General features: G+C 43.2%; 1 protein-coding gene across 2 annotated transcripts in view; it reads left to right on the forward strand.

The window, feature by feature from the left end:
- OTUD7A (OTU deubiquitinase 7A) overlaps window positions 1-21301 on the forward strand; it is a 374444-nt gene that overhangs the window by 157142 nt on the left and 196001 nt on the right. Inside the window, exon 2 of one of the 2 annotated variants that reach the window (XM_015141768.3) lies at window positions 19623-19745. The exons of the other annotated variant lie outside the window; for it this stretch is intronic. The gene's annotated coding sequence lies outside the window, so the exon portion shown is untranslated. The remainder of the gene's footprint in view (window positions 1-19622; window positions 19746-21301) is intronic. 2 annotated transcript variants of the gene reach the window in all.

A 21301-nucleotide genomic window follows, 5' to 3' on the forward strand; every position in this document is an offset into this window, starting at 1 on the left:
ATACACACATACAAAAACATTTTTAAGGCAGCTGCACAGTCCTCTTTCATGGGCAGCAGGCCTGCATATAGAACCACCACACACAGATATGCAAAGCAAATGGAGCTTTATTTTCGTCTAACTGACGTGTCCTCCTGTGCTCTGTGTTCTGTCTGTCTCTTCCCGCCCTCAGCCTTTCCGTCAGTGTCATCCCATGCTCTGCGGCTGTAAATCCTCTATGGTGAATGCCCGGTTCTTCAGGATCCCCTGTCTCCTCCTGGTGTCCTGGCCACATCATCTGTTGTGCAACTGTAAAACTCTTGGGAGTGAGGGGCACTTTAATAAGGACACTGGAGCCACAAGTATATCCAGGGATCTTATAGCTGTCCCTATGCAGGTTTCCAGGTGCCCCACCTGTGTGCAGGCCAGTGTCCAGAGAATGATGCCAGGTTTGTCCACACTTGTGGTGCTCTGCTGGCACCTTTGTGGCTGTCTGCATCTCACAGAGCTCCTGCCCTTTCCTGTGAGTGCTCATGTCCCTGAGTCCCTCAGCTCTCTCTGCTTCTGAGTCTGCCAGTCCTGCTTTTCCAGCTCTGAGTCTTGGGGATTCATCCTGTGGTCCTAGGCCATAGCATCCTTGCTCTAGCAGGCATAGCTGGGAGGTCTGGCCTGTTCAGCCCTCTGCAAGAGCACACCCAGCTCTTCCTGGGCATGACCTGGAAGTGACCTGTGTTCTCTCTTCCTCTCTCTCCTGCAAGTCTCTTGCATTACCTTGTATGCTGTGACACTCTGCTCAGATTCTGTCTAGTCTCTTCCCACAATCCCAGAGAGGAGCAGAGTATAATCTACTCCTCAACTGCTGTCACTTTCACATCTTCTCTGAAATTCCTCTCCACTGGGGCCTTGGACCCAGAAACAGCCCAGGCCACCTGTATCTCTCACTGCCTCCTTCCCCACCTTCCTCCCCGCCAGAGTCCCTTGAAGTGAGGTTTTCCATTTCTTAGTCATCAAGTCTTGAAGTCCCCTTGTCCCTGACAGATAGTAAAATTATCTGGGTCTCCCTCAAAAGACCCTTGAAATGCTAATGGAGCTATTGGAATTTAGAAAATTGTTTAATTGCTTCCTCTTCCTCCAATAAACCTGGATTTCTAGAGGATATTCTTGCTAAGGAGGTTAAGAAAAGTCAGCACTAAGGGCCAGGGCTGATCAGTGGCCCCTTTGATTCTGAATATAAATCAGCCTTAAAGAGGAGGGCTGCAAAGGAAACATGACTTAAGGGAGAAAGATATGACAGTGCAAAAGTGTATGCTCATTACAATATAGTGCGGCTGCGTCCAAATTCCTCCCACCTCACCTCTATGGATGGTGGTCATGCTTTTGCCATCCTAAATAATGCTGAGGGGGGAAAGCCTCTTACACGTGTCTTTTTCTTTATTAAAACTCTCAATTTCTGTGGAATAAAATCCTAACAATGTGATTCAAAGGGCATATGCAATTTAACTTTTAAAATCTGCTGATTCATCTTTTTTCAATTCATGCTCTCACCGTTAATGTGTGAAGTGCTGTTTCCCCACATCTTTACCACCACCGGATGTTAGAAACTCTTTTTAAGTTTTACAGTCTCATTAGATTAAAAAGCAAAAGTGTCTTGTTTCATCTCGCATTTGCTTGACTGTTTGTGAGGGGCAGGTGGTGTGCGCTTTCACAGCCTATCAGCTGTCTCCAGCCCCTCTTTTACAGGAGTGGCTCCTCCCATTGTCTCCTAAGGCTGTTCTTCCTTTTAATTCTCAATGGTGCAAGCTCTTTATATATTAGGAACTCTAACTTTTGGTCAAATGGGTTGGAAATTTCTCCCAATCTGTTTTTACTTTGTGTATATTTTATTTATATTTTACCATAGGAATTCATACCAAAAACAAGAAGTATGACAAGTACAACTTGAAAGGACTTAAAAATCTAGATAAATGGAGAATTATACTGTACTCCTGGATGGGGAAGCTGAATTTGAAGCCATCAGTTATTTTGAAATTAACATGTATTTGTAATGCAATTTTGGTCAGTACTCTAGGTTTTTGTTTTAACTGAGCCCAAGCTGTCCAGTAATGTCAGCAAGAAATTCCTCAAGAAGAATAGGAAGAGGGGTCTTGTGTCATCTATAAAAGTATCACATAGCCACACTCGTCAAAAGAAAATAGTATTGGTACCAAAAATGACAAAAATTAAAATCACTGAAAGAGAGAAGAGATTTTGCAAACAGATCAAAGTATGGATATATTTTAACTCACTTGGAAAAGACAGCATATTTAATAAATATCTTGTTGTAATCAGTGATGTTGGAAGGGAGTAAAATTGGATGCCAACACTGAGGCATGCACATGAATAAATTCCAGATGGGTTTTAAACCTAAATGTACAGCAAAAAATCTAATCATATAAGTGGGAGGAAAAAGAGTAGAATGTGATCCATATAATCTCAATTGAGAGAGGTCTCCTTAAATAAGGCAGGAATCCCAGAATGATAAAGAAATAGATGGCAGATATGGCTATATGATAACCGTTTAGCATCTTTTCCTTTAGTCTTTTATATATGCAGTTTTACATTCTTGAGGTTTTTTCATATATATGGTTTTCTCTTGATTTTTTTCACTTCCTAAGTGTTTCCCCAAGGAATATAAAACTTCAAAAATGTAATTTCAGTATCTCTGTATGTTCCAGTTTATACACGTGCTATCATTTAATTAGAACTTACCATTATTAAACACAATCCACAATTCTTTGAAATTATATTTCAAAAGTAGAAAACACATTCCATAATATATTGAATAGAGTCTGACATGCAAGCCGCATGACATACCGTGGTAGCAACTCTCAGGATAAGATAAGTGGGCACTACATGGTAAACTAGACCTGGTGCTCATACATAGAATCCAGTGGCAAACAATGTTTAATAAGTTATTAGCATCATTTTGTATAAATTGGGAAGAAATTTATTGGGTCCTTTCCTCATCCCATGTATACGGACCAATAGAAGATAGAGGCAACAGAGATACCTCAGGCACCAGGCGCTGGTTGCAGATGTGGGGCAAAAGTACTGTATGAAATCCACAGTGCATCCAGGGGGCTTTTCTTTGATCAAATCCCTGAGAATTTTCATAAAATAAACACTGTTTGGGAGTTTTAAGAGGAGGAATAGAACTTTGCTTCTGCAAATTATGGCAGTCATGTCAATGTGACCGAATATTCTGGGACAGATTTCCAGAAGAAAAGAGTACATCTTGTGAACCGTCAGCTTGCAGTGGCCTTAGTTAGAAGTCAGCATAGATTCTGACTTCATTTTCTTTCTGGATAATGTTTTTGAGAGGGAACACTGGAGACATTATACATCTGAATTTTTGGAGTGCGTTTGATTAAAGAGGTAGCATAGTGTAATTGTAAAAAAAAAAAAAAAAAAAAAAAAGTTTATTTTGAATCAGAAGAGTTGAATTCAAATGTCTAAACCCTCACTTACCTGTTCTCTTTAGAGAAGTCACTTCACTCTCAAGTCCAGATTTTCCGTTTGTAAAATGAAAGTTTGGGATCTAAGTGACTTCAAAAGTCCCTTCAAGCTATAACACTCTGCTCTTGTAATTCCTCGTGACAGTCCTATGGTAAAGATGGAAAAACATAGCCTGAATGTCATTTTAATGAGATAGGAGTCACCATTGTCAATGACCATACACAGAGAACACATTTGTCTGTTAGTCCTTTAGTTAAGCCTAGAAAGGAGTCTCTGGCAGACTGCTGTGAGGCTGTGTCTTCCTTCCCATCTAGGCATTTTCTAAATGCTCTAGAATAAGGGTTAGCAAAGTTTTTCATAAAGGATCAATAGTAAATATTGCAAGTTTTGCAGGCTCTGTAGTCTCTGTTTACAACCAGACAGCTCAGCCAGTAGATTTTATATAAATGAATGGGTGTGCTTGTGTTCCAATAAAACTTTATTTATAAAAAACAGGGAGCTGATGGGCAGGCTGAGGTTTCCTGACACCTACTGTTGCACAGTGAGAACATTCATGGCCCACAGATCAAATTGTCATTTATTTGGTTAAGTTTTATTTAACACTAAGTCCTAGGCTTGCAAATACGCATGTGTCAGTTCCTGATCTCCAGGAACTTCCAGTGAGGAGATAGCAGGTGAATGAGATGGGGTGCTCCTTAAGATAGGGAGGTGCCTGGGGTGTGGATCTGGTCCTGTGAGTACACGCAGCTGTGAGTGCCAGATTCTGCCTGGAGGTTAGGCTGGGCAACTGGAGCCGAAAGGAGTCCAGATGGCTTGTCCTAGGCAGGAGTTGTGGTGCACTGAATCTAACAAGATGAAATTCAGTACTGACGGAAATGGGACAGTGAGTTTAGACTTCAAGATAAAAGCAAAAAAGCAAACAAAAGACAGCTGTTCAAGTGGGAAGCAAAAGCTGTCACTAAACCGGCAAGTTCATGTGAGTTTCTGCAGCTGCAGGTAACTAGAATGAGATAAATGGGTCCCAACTCATCAGGGCCTTGAGCTTCTCCATCCTGTAGGCCGATCGTGTCTGAAAAGTTGTCTTCATTTCTTCATTTCTTGGCTGGTGCAAGGAAGGTCTAGAGGGAAGTAATTTCCTGACACTAGGTTGGCTGTGATGGAAAAGGAAAGAGTAAGTACTGGGTGTTCTGTTAATTCTCACATCAACCCTGTGAGCCAGGGATTACATTATATCCATTATAGAGCAGCACTTCTCAAATTTTGGTGTGCGTAAGAATCTCTGGAGATACAGTTGAAATGCGGGTTCTGGTTCAGTAGGTCTCAGTGGGGCCCGAAAACATTAATTTTTTTTATTATACTTTAAGTTCTAGGGTACACGTGCACAACGTGCAGGTTTGTTATATATGTATACATGTGCTATGTTGGTGTGCTGCACCCATTAACTCGTCATTTACATTAGGTATATCTCCTAATGCTATCCCTCCTGCCTCCCCGCTCCCCACAGTAGGCCCTGGTGTGTGATGTTCCCCTTCCTGTGTCCAAGTGATCTCATTGCGAACATTAATTTCTGATGAGCACCAGCAGATGCCAACACAGCTGGGCAAAAGTACTGTATGAAATCCACAGTGCATCCAGGGGGCTTTTCTTTGATCACACCCTGAGAATTTTCATAAAATAAATACTGTTTGGGAGTTTTAAGAGGAGGAATAGAACTTTGCTTCTGCAAATTATGGCAGTCATGTCAATGTGACCGAATATTCTGGGACAGATTTCCAGAAGAAAAGAGTACATCTTGTGAACCGTCAGCTTGCAGTGGCCTTAGTTAGAAGTCAGCATAGGTTCTGACTTCATTTTCTTTCTGGACAGTGTTTTTGAGGGGGAATACCAGGGACATTATATGTCTCAATTTTCATAGTACCTTTAATTAAAGAGGTAGCACTGTGAACAGCAAGGAGGTGGATGAGGAAACAAAAATTGGCGGAGTCCGTGGTTTGTCCCAGATTAAACTGCTATGAGTTGCTGTAGCAGAAATTCAGAACTTACGTAACTCAAATAGGTATATTTGAAAAATAGTGAGAAATAGGTCAGCACAGGTCAAGATGTGAAAACCCGATAAAGCTAGGTAGAGACTTGGTAAGATAAAATAAGTGCCTCAAAATGTTCAGTGACAGTAGTGCCCTGATACGGGCAGTACTTAAGGAAAAAATCGGTATTTAAGGAAGAGGTGTAAAGGGTCTCCAGGAGTGGGCAAAGTATGTTTTTAATTAAACACTTTATTTTGAGATGATTGTATATTGATATGCAGTTGTAAGAAATACAGAGTGCCAGTGTCCCCTTTACCCATTTTCTCCCAGTGGTAGCATCATGCAAAACTATGGTCCAGTATCACAACCAGGACATTAATATTGATGTAGTCAATATGTAGAACATTTCCATCCCGCAAGGATCCCCAGTGCTGCTCTTTATATCCACAATCACTTACCCAACCTCATTCTTAACCTCTGGCAACCATTCATCTGTCTCCATTTCTACAATTTTGTATTTTAAAAATGTTATATCAATGGAATCATATAATATGTAATTTGGGGATTTTTTTTTTTTTACTTGGAATAATTCCCTGGATATTCATCCAAGTTGGTGTGGTTATCAAGAGTTCATTCCTTTTCCTTACTGAGTAGTGGTTCACGGTATGGGCATTCCACAGTTTGTTAGCCATTCACCCCTTGAGGGTTCTGGATCATTTCTAGTTCCGGGCTCTTATGAAGAAAGCTGCTGTGAACATCCCTATGCAGGTGTTTGGGTGAACGTAAGACTCCATTTCTCTAGGATAAGTGCCCAGGAGTCCGGTTGCTGGGTTAAGTGGTAGTTTTATGTTTAGTTTTAGGAGAAACTGCTTTCCAGAGTGGCTGTGTCATTTTCATTTCCACAAACAGCATGTGAGTGATCCATTTCTCTGCGTCCTTGTCAACTGTTGGTGTTGTCACTGTTTTTTATTTTTGCTGTTCTGATAGATGTGAGATGATAACTCATTGTGTTTTAACTTGCATTTCCGTGATGGCTAAGGATGCTGAACATTTTTACGTGCTTATTTGTCATATATACCTTCTCTTCAGTGACATGTCTCTCCCTGTTTTTTGCCAGTTTTCTAACTGATTTAACCGTTGAGTTTTGAGAATTCTTTATACATTCTAAATAGTAGTCCTTTGTCAGATACGTGGTTTACAAATATTTTCTCCCAGTCGGTAGCTGGTCTTTTTACTCTCTTTCACAGAACAGAAAGTTCAGATTTATCAATTTTTACTTTTATGGATCATGCTTCCGGTATCAAGTCTAGTAACAACTTCTTTCCTAACCCTAAATCCCTAAGATTTTCTCGTGTGTTTATTTTCAAAAAGTTTTGTAGTCTTATATTTTACATTCAAGTCTGTGATCCATTTTAAGTTAATTTTTACTGTATACAAGGTGTGAGACTTAGGTCAAGTCTCTTTCCTCCTTTCGTAAATGCTCTTTGTTAAGTTGAAAGTGTTCTATTATTACTTCGTGAAGGGGTGTTGAATTTTATGAATTTTTTTCCTTCACCAAGCGATGTGATCATGTGATTTTTCTTTTTAATCTGTTCATATGGTGGATTACATTGACTGATTTTTGAAGATCAAACCAGACTTACATTTCTAAAATAAACCCCACTTGATAATGGTGTGTAATTACTTTTCAATATTGATGAATTCCATCAGTAATATTTTGTTAAAGATTTTTGCCTCTCTATTCATTAGGGATATTGGTCTGTAGTTTTATTTGTTTACACTGGGTTTGTCTGGTTTTGGTATGAAAGTAATAGTGGCTTCATAGAAGTGTTGGAAAGTGTTTTCATTTCTTCTGTTTTCTGGAAGAGACGGTAGAATTGGTGTTAATTCATATTTAAATGTTTGGTAGAATTCTCCACTGAAACCATCTAGGCCTGGACATTTCTTTGGGGGAGGTTTTAAATTCTGAATTTAATTTCCCATAGTTGTAGGACTATCCAAATGACCGGTTTCATATTAGAGTAATTAAGGTAGTTTGGGCTTCTCAAGGAATTGGTCCATTTCATCTAAGTTGCTAAATTTATATATGTTGAATTGTTCACAATATTACCTTATTATCCTTTTCATGCCTGTAGGGCCAGTATTCCTTTTTCATTCCAGATACTGATCATTTGTGTCATCTTTTTAAAACTTTTTATTTTAAATATATTTTTTAAATTATAATAATTTTAAATAATTTTTTAAATTAGGAAAAAATTATAAAAAGTTTAGAGTTCCCATTTGCCTTTCACCCAGTTTTCCCAAATGTTGACACTTTACAAAACCACAGTACTATTATCACAACCGGAGAATTAACATCGACACAACCATGTTAACTATTCCACCAACATCATTACAAAAATTTTACTACTTTTCTGACTAATGTCCTCTTTCTGTTCTAGAATCCAATCTAGGTCCTACGCTGCATTTGGTTATCATGTCTCGTTAGTTGCTTTTAATCTGCAGCAGTTCCTCAGTCTTTCCTTGTCATTACCCTTATACTTTTGAAGAGAACTGGTCAGTTATTTGGTAGAATGACATTCCATTTGGGTTTGTCTGATATTTTCTCACAACCAGATCGAGGTGAGGCTGTGCACTACAGGGAAGGAGACCGCTGATGTGCTCTGCTCGTTTCTGTGTTGGTGCACATACTATTGATATGTCTTATTACTGGCATGTTGACCTTGGTCCCTTGACTAAGGTGCTATCTGTCAGGTTTCTCTAGTACAAAGTTACCATTTCTCCATTTGTCATTAGTAAATATCTTCTTGCAGGAGATACTTTGAGACTAGGATGCAGGTATATTTTTCTCATCACAGCTTTGAGTGAGAAAGGTTTGGGGGCTCAGAGGAAAATCCTCAAGACATATTCTTACACCACTGAATGACATCAGGTGGCCTGTGACGGTGACATCTATAGAAGGGACAAGGAAAGCAGAAAAAGGCCATTCTCTATGAATATCATGATGCTTATGATTGCCTGACTTGGGGAGAAGAGGTGAGTAGTGAGAGATACAGAGAAAGAGAGAGAGCTGAAGAACTCATTGAGATGGAGAGGGCAAAATCAATGGAGAATTCAGTTTTTCCGTCTTGACTGACTTGAAGAACAGGTAAGTTTTGCAAGTAAGGCAGGTTTGATTCTAAGAAATCTGAGGTACTTGTGAGATGTGTAAGTGGACATCCTATCAGAGAGCAGGGCAAAGGGTGGAAAAGAGAACAAGACTAGAGAGGGCCACATGGGAGTCACCTGAACACAGGTGTTATGAATATTTAATGAGTATAAATCAGTTATCCAACAGAAAGAGCCAAGCCAAGCACAAAGTTGGGAGAATACCCACAGTTTGTTGGAAAAGGAATCAGTGAGACAAACTGAAGTCATGGGGAGATGAAGGACGATGGTGCCCTGTGTAAGGAACAGTTCACAATGGCAGCCATGACAACTGTGTTAACTAAGAGCTAGAAGGTCAGTGATTCCGTCATTAGCAGGGTGTGACTTCTGTGGCTGTGGTTTCAGTCAGGTGGTAGGGATGGAATCCAGATGTAGGCAGGGGATAGGAGAATGCAGAGAATGCTGTAAGTGATGAAGAAAGAAGTGGACAGCAATTATTCTGAGCAGTTCAACAGGGAATTTTCTTTGTTAATGATGCAGAGGGAAACATACCTGTACCATCACCTCCACTAACAGTGCAGTCAGACAGATTTGATTGCTAAAGAAGACTCACGGGGCCCACCCAGAAGGACAATGCTCACAAGTCTGTGGTTTATCGACAAGAAAGGATGTGACGGAGCGACAAGCATGAAGGCAAGGACCTGCCCTGTATCCAAAGGCTGCCTCACAGCAAACAGTGTGGACACACTGAGGCCGACACGGGCTGCATCCAATGGTCTTCCCTCTGCAGGCCTGAGCCAGATGTCTTTTCTCTGTTGGAACCACGTACCCATGCAAGGAAGGAACACCTAAGACCAAGCAGCCCAGTGGAGTCTCCGTGAGGCTTTTTGTAGCCTTCTGGTCACATAGGCACATTATTGCTACATGAGCGGCTCTAACATCAGAGCCCCCTCCCCAAACATGTGCAAAACATCAGTCTCACAGTCGTTCATAAACAATGAGGACAAACAGGCAGAACCCACCCTGAAGCTTGCCTTGGACCCACGGGTAAAACAACAGTGTTGGCCGGGCGCGGCGGCTCATGCCTGTAATCCCAGCACTTTGGGAGGCCGAGGCGGGCAGATCACGAGGTCAGGAAATTGAGACCATCCTGACTAACATGGTGAAACCCCGTCTCTACTAAAAATACAAAAAATTAGCTGGGCATGGTGGCGGGCGCCTGTAGTCCCAGCTAGCTACTGGGGAGGCTGAGGCAGGAGAATGGCGTGAACCCGGGAGGCAGAGCTTGCGGTCACCACCACTGCACTCCAGCCTGGGCGACAGAGCGAGACTTGTCTCAGAAAACAAAAAACAAAACAAAAAATCCCCTAGTATTAATCATCGCCTTTCATCGTCTGATGCAGAATGTCTCTTACTTCAGCAAAGCAGCTCAGGCCAATTTCAGACCTGCTGGAATTAACCCTCCCAGCACATCCCTCTACTAATGTTATCTCAGTAAGTCCTTATCACCATCCTGTTACATAGGTACCATTACTCTTCTTTTTAGAAAGGGCGATGTGATGCTCAAAAACAGTAAGTACACTGCCAAGACAACACCACTAGGAGAAGGGAGGCGGAAACTGATTGTGTGGGACAGGAGGGCAGATGCCTTCACAACAAGGCCCCCGGGTGTGATTGAAACAAGCTGGGAGTAAAAAGGAGTAGAGAGGAGGAGCTTGCAGGTATGAGGGCAGCAAAGGGATAACTGTGAAAGGTGGGTCTCCTGAAAACTGAGAACAAATGTGCTCCTGAGACTGCCTAAGAAGAAAGAGAGAGGATGAAGCTATTAGCAGAGACTGGGGCCCAGGCCTTGGTAGCCTTTAGATCAGTGGTTCTCCACCCCAGAGGGCTGGTGCAAACACAGCTTGCTGGGTAGTGCCCCCACTTGCAATTCAGCCGGTTCTAGGTGGAGCCTGAGAACTTGCATTTTTAACAAGTCTCCACCAATGCTGATGTTGTGGGCCAGGGGCCCCACTTTGAAAACCACTGTTCAGGCTTGTCAGTGCCACTTGGGTTGGGTCAACTGGAAGCAGAAGAGCTGGGGTGGAGGGATGACTCTCTGGGACCCGTCTTTCTGGTCTCTATGCAGAAGTATCAACAGGTCATGATACTAGGGAAGCAACATAAATGAAAGGGACCAAGTTGGATAAATGCCAGGGTATTAGAGGAAAATGTGTTTCAGCTGCTTAGCTTTGATGTGAAAATTTGAACAAATAACCAGCGAATAAGGGACTATTTCCATTCCCAGTTTGGAAAAAAAAAAAAAATCTTTAATAAAAGATGGAATTGTCACCAGCATAATTTTAACCATTTTAAAATAGAAAATATCCTTGGTGGGGAGGGAAGGGTTAGGAAAGAATGTGTGTAGTTGGAGGAAGGAGCAATGCTTGGCTGCTGTCCTGGTGGGAGTCAGTGAAGCTGCCTGATGAGGACAGTAGCAGGACCATGGGCTCGATGATCAGGAAATGACTTTTTAGATGGCGGAGATGCCTCTGGGGCTTCAGGAGCTGTGGAGATAAGGTGACCAGTGTCTTCACCAAGCTGGGATAAAGCATCGTTCACATCTCAGCACATTTCGAGAAGTGGCCTAATGCTAACACAGCGCGTTGGCTTTGCTGTTCAGGTTGCAGGTGGCTGGTCGTGTGACCCTGGGCAGGTTGTCTGACTCCTCCGGGCTCAAGAGAGGTGGTCTTTAAGCAGACGTGCATGCTAGCTAGCCCCTGCAGCGCGGGGTTATTGTGAAAATGTAATGATAGAGAATATGGAGCATGCCTGGTACAAGGAGACACTCAGAAATGTCCTCTTCTGCTTCAAGGTCAGGTAGAAGAATCTTTTCAATTTCACCTCTTGAACCCCAAGTAGCTCTAAGTCTCGTTCTTCTGAAACCCTTGTGTTCTGTGGCTCCTGAGCCCTAGACCCACAGATGCTGGGTCTTTGTGGCCCCCTGGAGGCCCAGCTTCAGGAGGACCCTGATCACAACCCGAATAGGATAGCAGTCGAGCAAGATTCAGCAGACAGCATGTGAGTAAACAGATTAACAGGGTGATTGCTAACGCCACAGAAAGTAATGTGGGTGAGTGAATGACAGCGAAGGTTGAGGAACGTCATTCATAAAGGGCAGCCAAGGAGGGCCTTTCTAAGGAGGTAGCAGCATTAAACCTGAGGGTGAGGAGGGGCCGCCTGGGGAAGGAGGCAGGTGGAGGGGAGGAGTCCACTTGGGAAATCCCAGGTCACCTGGTCGTGTCACTGGGCCCCGGGATTGGCATGCAGGTCAAATGCAATGTTGGTTGTGCTTAGACAATTGAAAGCAAGTAGAAGCTGAAAAAGGGATGATTTATCTTAGTTCTGGGAAGTTGGGTTAGCAGTGAGGTCAGGAAGCAGAGGTGAGCAGCAGCACCCTCTTTCTCTTGGGAAACTTGAACACATTTTAGAGTTACAGTTCCCCTAGGGAAGAAATTAGCAGAGGCCACCCCACACCCAGGACTGCTGCTCCAGTCCAGCAGTCTTCTCCCCCTGACCTTGATGCCTGGGCACAAAGACAGCTTTTGCTGAGTAACAGAATGCTTGGACTTCCCACTCCTCTGTTTTCCTCTCCTGGCTGCATCTGCTCTGAAAGGCTACAGACACCTGGCCCCAGGCCCTTCAAGTGGGCACCCACCTCCCTCTGGGCGACAGAGGCTGCTGCTCATGGGAACTCCCCTTACTCCCTCTGAGTCCCTCTGAGTCATCTGGGTGGTGGGTGTCCCTGGACCAGCAGCCGTTGGGTCTGACCACTCACCAGGACACATGCCTCTGAACACTGGGACACAGGCCCTTTGAGGTCTGTCTGGAGCTGAAGGGCCGGCTCCCACACTGGGATGGAGAGGAATATGTGTAATATGTTGGTGAGGGATGCAGGCAGGTGTGGGAGGAAGTGGAGCAGGCACAGTCCATGGAGGACATGGGGCACGGGTGCAGAGGCACACAGGCATCATCCAGATGGCGAAAAGGCGATGGGCCCAGATTCTGCCCTAGTGAATGGAAGGTGCCAAGATTTCAGACCAGAGGGAACTGCAAGAGAACTGCGGAGACCCTCTGCCTTCAGCAGATTTAGCTGCTGCCTGCAACTTGCCAGACTGGCAGTCCCCAGCGTGCTGCCAGCAGGCACTCTCAAAATGCACTTCTGGCCTGAGCCCTTGCTGGCCTCAGCGTGCCAGTGGCTGCCCGTCTGTGAAGAGGAGTTGTCTGTAATGGTGCTGCATGGCCAGCCCGTTCTGCCTCTCCACCCCCAGCCCCTTGTGCCCCCCACCCAACCCTGTGCCCTGTCACTCACACCTGCAGCTACACCAAATCCTTCCCCACCCCCTGCACAGGGGACTCCTTCATCTGCGGGCCACCCACCCCCAACCCGTGTCTGCACTGGAGGTTCTCTGTGGAGAATTCTCCTCTCTGGGGCAGTAGAAGGACAGGCCTGAGTGTGCCTGAGCCCCCCTTCCTCAGGTGTGTGTGGGAGAATTTACCTGCGAGAAGTTAGCAGCGCCTGCCTAGTGAAGGCCCCACATAGAATAGGCCCTCAGCAAAGACCAGGGGCCTGTGCCCTCCTTACCTTTCTGGGAACTCTTACTTAGAGTTTGAGGTCCAAGCCAAGTGTCTCCTTCTCTCTGAAGAGTTTCCTGTCCCCGGAGGCAGATGACAGGACAAGCCGTGACTTCCCTCGGACTGGGGCCGCTCTGTACCTCAGGTGTTCACCAGGCAGCGGGCTGTGCTGCGGGTGTCGGCCTCCAGGTCTGTCTCCTGTTTCAGATTACAGGGTTTTGATGTCAAAACCACTCAAGTTTATTTCTGCCTCGTGGCCTGCAACTCCTAGCATAGTAAACGCTCATTAAAATGTTCCTGATATGTGCAGGACCTGGGTTTTGTGCAAATAAATAATAAAAAAGTTTTGCTAGCTGACTACAGTGAAATATCAATCACTTCATATCTGTTTGGATGACTATTAGCCACAAGAGAAGAGGTATGTGTTGGTGAAAGTGTGGAGAAAAGAGAACACTGGTACATCGTTGGTGGGTATGTAAATTAGTGCAGCCATTATGGAAAAAGTGTGGCGGTTCCTCAGTGATAGAAAACTAGAACTACCATGTGATCCAGCAGTCCCACTACTGGTATATAGTCAAAGGAAATGAAATCAGTATGTCAAAGAGTTACCCGCACTCCTATGTTCACTGCAGCACTATCCACAATAGCCAAGACATGGAACCACCCTGTGCTCATCCAAAGATGAATAGATAAAGAAAATGTAAAACATGGCCAGGGCAGTGGCTCACACCTGTAACCCTAGCACTTTGGGAGGCCAAGGCAAATGGACCAGAAGATCAGGAGATCGAGACCATCCTGGTTAACATGATGAAACCCCGTCTCTACTAAAACTACAAAAAAAACTTGCCGGGCACCTGCAGTGGCGGGCACCTGCAGTCCCAGCTACTCGGGAGGCTGAGGCACGAGAATGGCGTGAACCCAGGAGGCGGAGCTTACAGTGAGCTGAGATCGCACCACTGCACTCCAGCCTGGGTGACAGAGCGAGACTCCGTCTCAAAAAAAAAAAAAAGAAAGAAAGAAAATGTAAAACGTGGTATAAATGCACGATGGGTAATATTCAGTCATAAAAAGAATGAAATCCTGTCAGGCACAGCAAGACTGAACCTGGAGGGCATCATGTTCAGTGAAATAAGCCAGGCATGGAGAGACCAATCCTGCATGGTCTCACGTATGTGTGGAATCCGGAAAAGGTGAACTCACAGAAGCAGAGAGCAGAACGGTGTTGGTCAGGTGCTAGGGGAGCTGGGCTGGGGTGAGATGTCGGTCAAAGGATACAAATTTCATTGAGGCAGGATAAATAAGTTCGAGGGATACATGGGGACTATTAGAACATGGTAACTATTGTAATGATGTATTGTATCCTTAAAAATTCTTGAGACTTGCTGAGAGTAGATAATAATAAAGTAAACTGGTGTTACAAAAAAAGTTTTCTGGTTGAATGCTGAGCAGCATTTCCTGAGGGAAGGGAGGTTGAGGGATCTGGGCTTGTGAAGGGTGGAGGGGTCTTATGACAGGGAGAAGGAGAGCTGAATGAAAGAAGTCAGGAAAACCTGGGTAGGAGTAGGGAGCAAGGAGAGCGGCAAGGATCCAGGTAGCCTGAGGGAGGAGGTCCCCAGCCATGGGAGGCCAGAGGGCATGCCAGTGCCTGTTGACCCTTCACACACCTGCGCTGCGTGGGCCCCCTCCACTGGCTCTGTGAGGGCAGTGTCCTGGCCTCTGAGCTCCACTCTGGGGTCACTAAGGTCACTTGGCACCCTGTTGGGCAGCCGCTGCTCATTTTGTACCTGCTGTTTCCCGGCAGTCAGCCCTGGAAGCATCTCTGGTCCTGTAGTCCTGCCTTCATCTTGAGCCCCTCTCAGTGCCTTGTATTTTTACAGTAGTTTCAGCTTAGAGCAGTGAGTTGTTCGGGTCTCTGGAGCATCTTCAGAGGTCCCTTTTCATCTTCACCAGGACATTTGGAACAGCCCAAGTCCCATGGTGATGCAGGACAAAGCAGCCGTGGTGGCTTCTTAGACCGCAGGCAAGTGGGGGACCTGGCTGGTAGTGATCCCAGACCTCAGGAAGCCCAGCTGATGGGTTTCCCATGTGCTGGCCTTCAGTGACACCAAGGGGCCGGGTGGAGAGGGGGATTCAGCTAGAACAGCCTCTTTGGGCTTTCACCTGCACCTTACGGACCTGGGTCTCTGCTCTCACCTGGAGCCCCCCAGACACGCAGTATGTCCACAGCGTTAGCACGCTCCCTGGGCCCACTGTCAGCACTGGGGGCTTTGAGAAGGGTGTGTCTGCCTGGCATCACCACATCCAATCCCGCCGCATTCTGCATTTCAGAGCCAGAATGCAGGTCTAAAATGCCTGTTTTATTTTAGAAACGACTGTTCTCCCCAGGATTAAAATGTGCAGGAAGCATTCATCCCACCCTTAGTTTAGCTGATAGCCTTACCCCTCCCTTGTGTTTTGTTGCAGATCTGAACTCATTTTACCCAATGGCTGTTTTCCTGCATTTCCCTCTAGAGGTATTGGCATTTCGAGAAACACTTCAGCCTTCCAGATCTTTACGTAATTCATTACGGACATAGTTTGGACTTACAGTATCTTACAGTACAAAAGAAAAAAGAAAAGAGACTTTCCTCTTTATTTCCAGAAGTTGTTACAGACTTCTCCTGAATTTAAATTTCCTGAAAATTTGGCCAGGACATGCTGTAAGTTTTTATTCCATTAGGGAACCATAAACAAAACCGCTTACCAGCAGGCCTGAGGCAGAGATGAACGCCTGACCTGAGCATCTCTCCTGCACCTTCCTGAGAGACAGACCCAGTGATCACTGTGTGGATTAAAGCCCATTTCCTAGAAACTCACTCAGCTCTTGAAGCTTTTAGGAAGACTAAGAGATAAAGCCACTCACTAAGTGATAAAGGCAGGAAAAGTGTCTGTCCCAGTGCAAGTGTGTGAGGGTTGTTAGTCGGGGGTGTCCTTCATTTTCCGCCAGGGGACTGCATGTCCATGGAGTGAACACCCCAGAGTGGGCAGGGGACCAAGTCCAGCATTGGAGACACGGGGCCCCGGGTCGAAGGCTGTTCTTAGGTAAGCTTCATGACAAACATGGCATTTGAGCTGGGTCTTGAGTGGAGCCAGGAGAGAACAGGGATTTTGAAAATTCCTGAGGGAAAAAATGTGAACAAAGAAAGGGACACAGGAAGTAGTTTATTGTTAACTATAATTTTCCTACTATGTTATCAAATACAAGAATGTATTTCTTCTATCTAACTGCATGTTGGTACCCATTAGCCAACTTCTCTTCCTCCCCACTTCCCTTCCCAGCATCTGGTAAACACTATTCTACTCCTACGTCTGTGAGACCCACTTTTTTTGCTCCCACATTTGAGTAAGAACATGTGATATTTGTCTTTCTGTGCCTGGCTTATTTCACTTAACATCATGACATCCAGTTCCATCCATGATGCTGCAAATGACAGGATTCCGTTCTTTTTCTGGTTGAGTAATATTCCGTCCTGTATATATTCCACACTTTCTTTATTCATTCATCCATTGATGGACACTTAGGTTGAGTCCACATTTCAGCTATTGCAGACAGTGCTGCAGTAAACATGGGAGTGCAGATATTTCTTCAATATACTGATTTCCTTTCCTTTTAATATATACTCAGCAGCAGGATTAATGGATATTTGGTCGTTCTGTTTTTAGTTTCTTGAGGAACGTCCGTACTGTTTTCCGTAATGGTAGTACTAATTTACATTCCCCTTTCTCCACATCCTTACCAGCATCTGTTGTTTTTTGTCTTTTTTATAATAGCCAGTTCTAACTAGAGTGAGATGATATCTCATTGTGGTTTTAATTTGCATTTCCCTGGTGATTCATGATATTGAGCATTTTTTCATATGCCTGTTGGCTGTTAGTATGTCTTCTTTTGAGAAACATCTATTCAGGTCATTTACCGATTTTCTAATCAGATGATTTGTTTTTTTGCTATGGAGTTGTTTGAGCTCCTTATATAATCTGGTTATTAATCCCTTGTCAGGTGGAAGTTTGCAGATATTTTCTCCCTTTCTCTAGGTTGTCTCTTCACTTAGCTGTTTCCCTTCCTGTGCCGAAGCTTTTTCGCTTAATATAAACCCGTTGTTCTATTGTTGCCTTTTTGAGGTCTTATGCAAAAATCTTTGCCCAAACCAATGTCCTGAAGTGTCTCCCCAATGTTTTCTTATGGTAGTTCCATAATTTTAGGTCTTACATTTAAGCCTTTAATCCATTCTGAGTTGATTTCTGTATATGATGAGATAAGGATCTAGTTTCATCCTTCTGCACATGGATATTTGATTTTCTTAGCACCATTTATTAAAGAGACTGTATTTTCCCCCATGTGTGTTCTTGCCACGTTTGTCGAAACCGAGTTGGCTGTAAGTGTGTGGATGTATTTGCGGGTTCTCTGTTCTGTTCCATTGGTGGATGTGTCTGTTTTTATGTGAGTGCCATGCTCTTTTAGTTACTGTAGGTTGGTAGTATCATTTGAAAACACAACCAGTGTGATGCCTTTAGCTTTGTTCTTTTTGCTCAGGATCACTTTAGATCCAAGGTCTTCTGTGGTTTCATATGAATTTCAGCCTTTTTTCTATTTCTGTGAAGAATGTCATTGGTATTTTGAGAGGAATTGCATTGAATCTATAAATCGCTTTGGTTAATATAGACATTTTAGCAATATTAATTCTTCTAATCCGTGAGCGTGGGATATCTTTCCATTTTTTCAGGTTCTTCCTGTTGAGTTACAGGGGTTCTGCATATGTGATGGGTATTAATCCCTTATCAGAGATATGATTTTTAAACATTTTCTGTCATTCTATTGGTTGCCTTTTCACTTTGATAGTGTCCTTTGGTACACAAAAGTTTGTAATTTTGATGAAATCCAATTTATCTGTTTTTCCTTTGGTTCCTGTTTTCCCTGTTTTTTTGGTGGCATCGTACCCAAGAAATAATTGTCAAATCCAGTGCCGTAAAGCTTTTCCCCAGTCTTTCCCTGTATGAGTTTTATAGGTTTAGCTCTTACATTTAGGTCTTCAATCCATTTTTAGTTAATTTTTGCATACAATGTTAGGTAAGAGTCTAACTTCATTATTTTGCATGTGGATGTACAGTTTTCCCAGCACCGTTTATTGAAAAGATTGTCCTTTCCACATGGAATGGTCTTGAGGAAAACGTTTGGCCATTTATGTGAAGCCATGCATGGCACCCTTGTGGAAAATGATTTAACCATATATTTGAGGATGTATTTCTGGTCTACCTTGTGTGGACTGTAAATCTGTCTTTATGCCCACACCACGTGCTTTGATTAACATAGATTCATAGTATGTTTTGAAATCAAGATGTGTGAGACTTCCAACTTTGTCCTTCTTTTTCAAGATTGTCTTAGCTATTGATTCTATTATTTTGCATTAGAAATCAGAAAATTTATTGCCTACAAAATCATTTTGAAAGTACTACTCAAGCCTTCTAGTAAAATTGAAAAGTAAAGGAGCAATGAGAGATATGCAAATTATTTATGATCAATCAGCAAACACCAAAACACAGTCATGTTACAAGTAATAATATAGAACTGAAGCTTAAAGCAGTTGTTAAGAATTATGACTCCTGAGAAAGTAGAACACAAAAATCAAAAGGAATTTCAAATTAACATTTTAAATAATTTCAACAAAATATAGCAGGTAGCAGAAGAAGAGATGGGAATTAGATTGAACTAGGGGCCTTATCCTATGTGGAAATTAGAGGTTATGTATGTTATTTAACTGAGTAAAAATTAAATTTTATCTATAAGTTATTAGATAAATGACCTAAAAAGGTAAAAATATACAGACATCTGCTGACCTAGGGGATGCCCAGTCCAGATGGGGTGCACCTGGTTCTGTGTGAAATATGAACAGCCCCCTCACTTTGAGGTTCCCCGCAGATCACACCCCCAGAACCTCTCTCCCAGAATCTCAGAAGTCAGAGTTCAGTGTTCGAGCCCCGCTGAGAAGCACAGTTCCCTCCCCTGGCACATCAGCTTCTAGGAGCTCTAAGCCCACCCTCACGTCTGTTAAGTCTACACAGATGAGACTTTTCCCATTGATCCTCATCTGTCTCCTGATGGGGCATTCATTTAAAAATTAAAGGGTGGGGTCATGTATTAGGAGTGGGAGACAGGGGTGTGGGATTCACCAGCCAATTGCAAATGCATGTTAAATATTTAAAATCATTTTAAAATTTGAAATATTAATATTTAATTTTTTAAATATAAAAAATCCTAACATTGAAATTGTGAATTCTCACTTTCCGTGAAGTGTGAACATTCTCTTTGATTCTCACTGTCTTTTCCAGAGTTCTCAGGCGCTGTGGTCTCACCTTCCACTGGGGCAACAATGGGCCATTTCCAGCAGGGACGGTGCGGCGTTGGCCTGCATGCCTGACTGCCACACACCTCCAGAATCAGGTGTCTGAAAAGTAAGTCCTGTGTTGATGGGGTCTTAGTGGCAAGCCAGAGGGGCAAGTGCAGTCACTGCCTCTGACAATAGACCTGGTAGTGGTTCTGTGGACTCCCTGGAAATCAAACCTAAAGCCCGGATAAAGTGTAAGGTTCATTGAGAAAGAGTCATGAAATGTATTTCATACGGCATTAGAATTTGAGATTGGAATAATAGGCATTATTCTTTAAAAGGAAAAAAACAACTGTAGTGATTGACAAGTGACTTGATTTATACCAGTGCAAAATTTGTCATCTGTTGCAACCATTATTGATTTTTAAAATATTATAAGCAAAAGAAAAATAGTCCTATTATCTTAACACACTAATTATTTTTACTTTTACTGTTTCCTCTTCTTATCCAAAAATACAATTTTAATCTGACCGGTATCAAGAGTGATAGCAAATTCTTTTGCTTTATCACTCTTGGAACAAATATTTTTATATACCTTCTTGCCTACTTTTTATTTTATAAGCTTTAATTCTACAGAAAACTTGAAGGAATAGAAAAGTGAACACCCATAATTCTTCACCCAGATTTACCAATTGTTTATACACAGACACACGCAGATGGTAAATATGTGTTTGTGTGTGTTTGATTCTTTTTGTCTGAATCATTTGAAAGTAGGCTGTTGACATCATGACACACTTTGGCATCATCTCCTAAGTACGCAGCTGCCTTCTACAAAAGTGTAGTACCATTACCACTGTGAAATATAATATTGATAAAGAGATATTATCCAAATATGTTGTCCCTATCCAGATAACTCTGATTGTCTCCCAAATATTCATCATAGCTGTTTTCCACTGTCTAGTGTTCAATTAAGTATCACTCACTGAATTCAGTTATGTCTCTTTTTATCTGAACTAAAGCCCTGCTTTCATTTTTCTCTTTCATGATGTTGATGTTTTTGAAGAGTCTGAGCCACTTGTTTTATGGAGCGCTACCCAATCTGGACTTGTCTGATTATTTCCTCATACTTAGATTGAGATAGACATTTCCTCCATCTCTCTTTCCAGCACATCAGTGGGCGCCCATGGCTCATGGTGATAAGTTTGTTCACCGGGCTAAGGTCGTTTCTCATGAGCTCTCTTTATAAAGTTACTTTTTTTTTTTTTTTTAGATGGAGTCTCGCTCTGTCACCAGCTGGAGTGCAGTGGCAAGATCTTGGCTCACTGCAACCTCCATCTACCAGATTCAAGCGATTCTCCTGTCTCAGCCTCCCGAGTAGCTGGGACTGCAGGCACCCACCACCACACCCAGCTAATTTTTGTATTTTTAGTAGAGATGGGGTTTCACCATGTTGGCCAGGATGGTCTCCATCTCTTGAACTCAGGTAGTCCACCCACCTCGGCCTTCCAAAGTGCTGGGATTACAGGTGTGAGCCACCACATCTGGCCTATAAAGTCACTTTTTACATTCTTGTCTTTTACTAGTAAGCAATGGGGCAGACTTTGAAGCTCCGTGAACATTCTCTTCCCTGGCTGATTTTCATCCAGTGATCTTAGCATCCCTTGATGGTTGTATTATGATTTT

Source organism: Macaca mulatta, chromosome 7 (genome assembly GCF_049350105.2).
Source record: "Macaca mulatta isolate MMU2019108-1 chromosome 7, T2T-MMU8v2.0, whole genome shotgun sequence".
Lineage (NCBI taxonomy): Eukaryota > Metazoa > Chordata > Mammalia > Primates > Cercopithecidae > Macaca > Macaca mulatta.